The sequence below is a fragment of the Pelobates fuscus genome, chromosome 11, assembly GCF_036172605.1.
Source record: "Pelobates fuscus isolate aPelFus1 chromosome 11, aPelFus1.pri, whole genome shotgun sequence".
NCBI classification, from domain to species: domain Eukaryota; kingdom Metazoa; phylum Chordata; class Amphibia; order Anura; family Pelobatidae; genus Pelobates; species Pelobates fuscus.
Genome location: NC_086327.1, coordinates 134,547,328 through 134,553,327, shown reverse-complemented (window position 1 = coordinate 134,553,327; position 6,000 = coordinate 134,547,328). Strand labels below are relative to the sequence as shown.

Sequence of the window (6,000 nt, the reverse complement as noted above, 5' to 3'; positions counted from 1 at the left end):
CCCCCAGACACTAGAAGATGGGTAGACCTGGAATCGTTACTCATGCAGTCAGATCTCCCTCAATTCTACATTTGGACACCCAGGGAACTCAGGGCACTTCCACGAACATCATGCCCAGCCATCACTAACTCTATCCAATTGTGGGACAAAATAGCCATAAAATACGGATTCACTTCCGCCACCTCCCCCCTCACCCCCATACTAAGAAACAGGGCCTTTGCCCCGGGTATGCGACCCTGGGACTTTAAAGGCCTTGAAAGAGCGGGCCTACAAAGGGTCCACCAACTGTACGTTGGAGATACAATAATCCCCTTTGCGGACCTACAAACCAGAACTACCCTAACCCCAGCAGACTTTTTTAGGTACATTCAACTGAGGAACTACGCCAACCTAAGGACCGTGAAAACAGCCGCCAAAACCAAGCAGACCTTCTTTGAAAGAATCTGCCACGCAGAACGATACCAACGGGGTATGATCTCTCAGTTATACTCCCACCTCTGCTCCTCTACCCAAGAATGGGGACCCCTCCACTACACTGACAAATGGGAATCAGATTTAGGGGAAACCCTAGAAGGCACCGACTGGCAGGACATATGGGAGGCAAACACTAAAACTTCAATATGCGTTACGATGCAGGAACAGTCCTATAAAACAATGTTCCGGTGGTACACCACCCCGGTGCAACTGTACCACATGAACAAGATACCCAATGATCTCTGCTGGCGCAACTGCGGAGAAAAAGGGACTTATATTCACATGTGGTGGAGTTGCCCCAAAATTAAACCTTACTGGAAGGCAATCCAATCATTAATCTCCCAAGTTATGGATAGACACATCACGATAGACCCATGGACGTTCCTCCTGGCCAGACCGGTAGAGGACTGGCCCATTTCAGACCTACGCCTGTTTAACAAACTCACCCTAGCAGCCAGAAGGGCCTTAGCCCAAACGTGGTTAAGGCCAGACGTCCCCCCGGTGTCCGCAGTTATTAACAAGATCAAGGACTGTCACCTCATGGACGAACTTACGGCCAGAGTTCGTGGCTCCACCAAAGCCTTTACTAAGACTTGGGAACCATGGGAAAATTACATTAACAGTTGAGTCCTATAACCAGACCAGACGTACTCCTATACAAGAACGGACAACCAGGATGCTTCCCCCCCCCCCCCTCCCCTCCACCCACCACTGGTCCGGGTTTACCGGTACCCCGGCCCACGATCACCTTCTATGTTTACAAAGTTAAATCTATGTTTTATTTTTCTTGTTTTCTTGATTGTACTATGTCTTAAAAACAAAAAACCTGTCAGAAAGAAACAGTACAAGTTGAAAGCTTACACAGTGGTATCTACACCTAACAACATACTCTCTGCTTTTCTGTATTAATGTGAAACCACTGTAAAATACAAATCATAGCCTCTGCGTAAGCCTATGCACTGCTCATATACCTGTTTCCTTTTCTGTCATTGAAAATAAAGAATTACAAAAAAAAAAAAAAGGAAGTAAGTTAAACAGAATGGCATGGGACGGTCAACGCTAAAGAGTACAATAAAAAGAAAGGCATACCATATCGAGTAAATGCCCCTGGGTCCCAAAAAACGAGCAATTTAAATATACAGCCTGTCTGGGACGGAAGAGTAACTCCTATCATAACTGGCCCGCAGCCCACGGAGAGGTGACCGCAATCCCCCTGTCGAGAACATCAAATCCATCCTGGCAGGACACAGTCACAAGTTTCATACTCCCATTACCGATATCACGCTCAGGGTGTAGATAGCCAGTCCACCATGAAGGTCACATATGCCAGACATGAGTTAGAGTAATGTGCAAGGGCCCAGGAACTCTTCTCCAGGATTGGTTGATGCTGTGGAACAGCTCGTTGAGTTACAGCAGTGTGTAAGCAGTTAGAGTAACCATTTGCTGTAAGGAGATGGGGTTCGGCAAGTATTTTGCGTGGTCCATCTCAATCGGTGATGGGGTCCCAGCAGCCAGGCTCCCCAGGGGGCCGCGTTGGGCCTCAGTGTCGATTGCTAACGCCCCAGTCAGGGTCACAGGAGCTGCTTGCAACTGAGATAGTGTTACCCATAAGTGTCTGCTGAAGGCATCAAGAGGCTTGAGGGAGATCGCCTTCACCATGGGATACTCGATGTGCACAACCAGCTTACAAACTTACAAGGAAAGGTTAAAAGATCTTAACATGTATAGCTTGGAGGAAAGACGAGAAGGGGGGATGTGATAGAAATATTTAAATACATAAAGGGAATCAACACAGTAAAGGAGGAGACTATATAAGAGAACATCGTTTTAAATTAGAGGGGCAAATGTTTAAAAATAATATCAGGAAGTATTACTTTACAGAGAGGGTGGTGGACTCTTGGAATAGCCTTCCAGCTAAAGTGGTAGAGGTTAACACAGAAAATGGGTTTAAGCATGCGTGGGATAGGCATAAGGCTATCCTAACTATAAGATAAGGCCAGGAACTAATGAAAGTATTTAGAAAATTGGGCAGACTAGATGGGCCAAATGGTTCTTATCTGCTGTCACATTCTATGTTACTATGCTGTGACGACCCCTTGCATCTCTGACTCAGCTGGTTTTCCACCTGCCCTGGGTATAAATACACACACTTTCATTTTTACAGCTGCTCTTTCACCATTTCTCAGTTAATATTTTATTATCGGATAAATGATTCACTTTTCGGCTTTCTACATTTTGTTGTTCTGCTGCACTGATTCCTGGACTCCTACTTGCTTAATGTTTCTGCTTTCAAAAGATTATTTTCTTGATGATACAGACGTGCTCACATAGTGCCTGTTTAATGCATTTCTTTTTGCAGGATTAATAGATGGTGCTTGTGGTAAGGATTTAAAAAGCAATCTATGGAAACACTCTCTATGCTGCCCAGACAGCATGGCTTGTGGTAAAGCAAAAAAACACAGAAGGAGGAAGTACAGTGTAGAAATAATTTGGGTTAAAGGGTTTCAGTTTGTTAACAAAACTTTAGTGCTGGATCTATGAACACAGTCCACATTATATTCGGTATATTAATTTTATGGCAAGACAGGAGGCTTCATATTTGCTTATCTTTCTTTACTGTAACTCCCAGCAGCAAAGAAGTAGTAAACAAGGTTGTAAAAAATTCAACCAATCATAACACATCATACAACAATATAGTGCCATCAGACTCCTCCCACTTCCTCTTTCTTTGCTGCTTGCCTCCCAGGTGAGTCTATTCTGATTACGTTGCCTAGTCTCATTAATTACTTTTTACCTTGTCATTAATTGTTTGATGGTTTTTCCATGAATATGTCTATACTGGGGTAACCCTAATTGCAGGTTCATGGATTCTTTTTGTTACTGCCACTAACAACAGTTTTATTTCACCTATTTGATATGTATATATATATATATATATATATATATATATATTTTTGTTTTTTCTGATCTCTGTTAAAAAAAGGTTTACACCTTTAATTTGGTCTACTAAATATTCAATTCCCGCCAGGCCGTTCTCTCACTTCACCACAGAAATGGCCCGCCGGGTTATTTCCCTCCCCTTCCGTCAGGGGAATCTCTTCAGTAACGGACTCCATTTCCCAGGAGTCCGTTACCTTCATTGCAGCCTTCGCGCTCTTTTCGCATTTTCCCGCCTTTTGCCGGCCAGCGCCGCCCCCTCTTACTCGTGGCGGCCATCTTTGATCGCGGTATTCACGGTTTTTCCGGACTCCGCGGCTCCAGACCGGAGGATTCTTCTGTGGGCACTAATATAGCCCTTTCGGAAGGTAAGTCCTTCCAGCAAGTTACCCTTTCATTAAGGGTTTTGTTGTTGTTGTATCCATGTGGATCAGAAGTCTGATCACCTTTCTTTCTATACACTTGCAGGTACTTTGCTCTCAAGGATCAGCCTGCTCAACTGTTTGGGTGACCCCTTCCCTGTTTTTCTAATAAAGCAATTGTTTTTTTATAATATATTTTTCACATTATTAAAATATTACTGTGTGGCTGACACCACCTTATTATTCTGTGGGTGACCCCCACATATCTATTTCTGTATTGTTTATTTCTGTGGGTGATCCCCACTTATCACTATATCATTTTTTCCTGTATTGTGGGTGACCCCCACTTATCATTACATATCTGTATTATACTAGTTTATCACCAGCTGCTTTAGTATTGATTATTATATATATATACACCTATTACTTAAGAACTAAGTGGAAGATCACCACCTCTAATTACTGGGTGACCCCCATAATATTCAATTACACATTAGTGATTTAACCCGTGTAGTGGGTGACCCCCACCTTATTTCCCAGTATTTTAGCTGAGTTGCCTCATCTTTTAAGTGTCAAACCTGACTAATATAATTTAATACCAACTGTGATTTCAAACTGCCATTTTTCGCTCTAATAATTTTTCTTCTAAAACACTAATTAAAATTATGTCAGACCGTCAAGACCCTGCAATCTCTGCAGAACTTCGGGAATGGCTTTTCTCCACCATTGCGGAGTCCATTCCCTAGGCTTTGGCAGCCTATCATGAACAGACTGCTGCAGAGGTTCATCCCTCTACACACCAACCCTCTGACTCAGAGGACTCCCACCTTTCTGACCAAGAAAATGCCCCGCGCAAAATACCCTAGAAAGGGAATAGCGCTACAGCGGGCAAAGGCAAAGCTCCTGCCAAACTTTTTAAACATTCTCTGCCTTGCACCATGCAGGATCCTACAGATCCCCTTGAGGGATCTACTTCCCGACTAGCTGGCCATATTTTAAATGACTATGACCCCACGTACTCTGATGAGGATTCCACTGCGAATGTGCCCCAGGATTCCTCAGCGTCGGAGTTTGTTAAGGAAACTTTTCTCAATCAGGATACTAAGGGTGCCCCTCCATCTAAAGAGCCTGCCTCAGACATCCTTCTGGATGCTTCAGGCCTCCCCTTTCTTGATCCAAGGGCGATTCGTCACCCACGATCTGCAGAATGGGCCCCTCCTGACCATATTGCCAATTTCTGCAAAATGTGGCTTCGCAAGCCCCTCGAGAAAGAAATTAGAAATAAATTAATGGCTGAATGCCCAAGACCTACTATTCCATGCAAAGTTGGCTCTACCCCTGAATTTGACCCTATGCTTGTCACTTACTTAACTAAATCTGGCAAAGACCCTCGTAAGGGTATTGAACAAGGGTTAAAAACGGCCCAAGAGAAACTTCTGGACATTTCAGGTCCTATAATCCAGATTTTTATCCTGGCAGATGAGGCACTCACTAGCGGTGAATTTGACCCACACACCGTAAGAGAATGGGCTCAGCGAGCTCTATGCCTATTGGGCAACGCCAATGTGGCAATGTCGGTAGAAAGACGAAAAGCAGCACTCTAGAAAATTGATGCCAAATTGGTAGATTTAAGCTCTAAAGAGTTGGGACCAGAAGCCGATGGTCTATTATTCGGCGACAGGTTTATGCGAGACCTCTCCAAGCATGTCTCGGTTTTTACTACTCTAAATAAAGCCCAGTCCTCATTACGCAGGGTTTTCCGCTCCCAAACACAAAGTTTTTTTGGGAGAGCTGGTCGCTTCAGGGGTCGAGCTACCAGTAGAGCAGCCTTTGCAGGCTACAGACCCCGACCCACAGACTATTGGTCCTCAGGACCCACCCAACCCTATCACAGACAGCTCTTCAACACAAGAGGCTCTATCCGAGGACGTGGTTCTGCATCCCTGCGTGGACGCACTGCTTCAGGTAATGGACCTTACTTATTTAAAAAATGTACCAATTGCTGGTCGATTAACCCTTTTTTTCCAACAGTGGAAACTACTTTCTCAGGATCACTGGATCCTTCATACAGTCAGGGGTTTCAAGATAGATTTCCTCACACACCCCATTCAAAACTTTACTCCGACACCTTTAGAGATGTCGAAAGCAGACAAACTAACCTTAAATTCAGAGTTACACAAACTACTAGACAAAGGGGCGATCAAACTTTTGCCTTTCCCTTTCACCA

The 6,000-nt window shown here is 44.2% G+C and overlaps 1 protein-coding gene across 1 annotated transcript in view; it reads right to left on the bottom strand.

Moving 5' to 3' along the window:
- Positions 1–2,501: 2,501 nt before the first annotated feature.
- The window catches only part of TMEM45B (transmembrane protein 45B), a 122,527-nt gene continuing 119,028 nt past the window's right edge, over positions 2,502–6,000 (bottom strand). The window contains exon 7 of the mRNA XM_063436066.1: positions 2,502–2,557. The gene's annotated coding sequence lies outside the window, so the exon portion shown is untranslated. The remainder of the gene's footprint in view (positions 2,558–6,000) is intronic.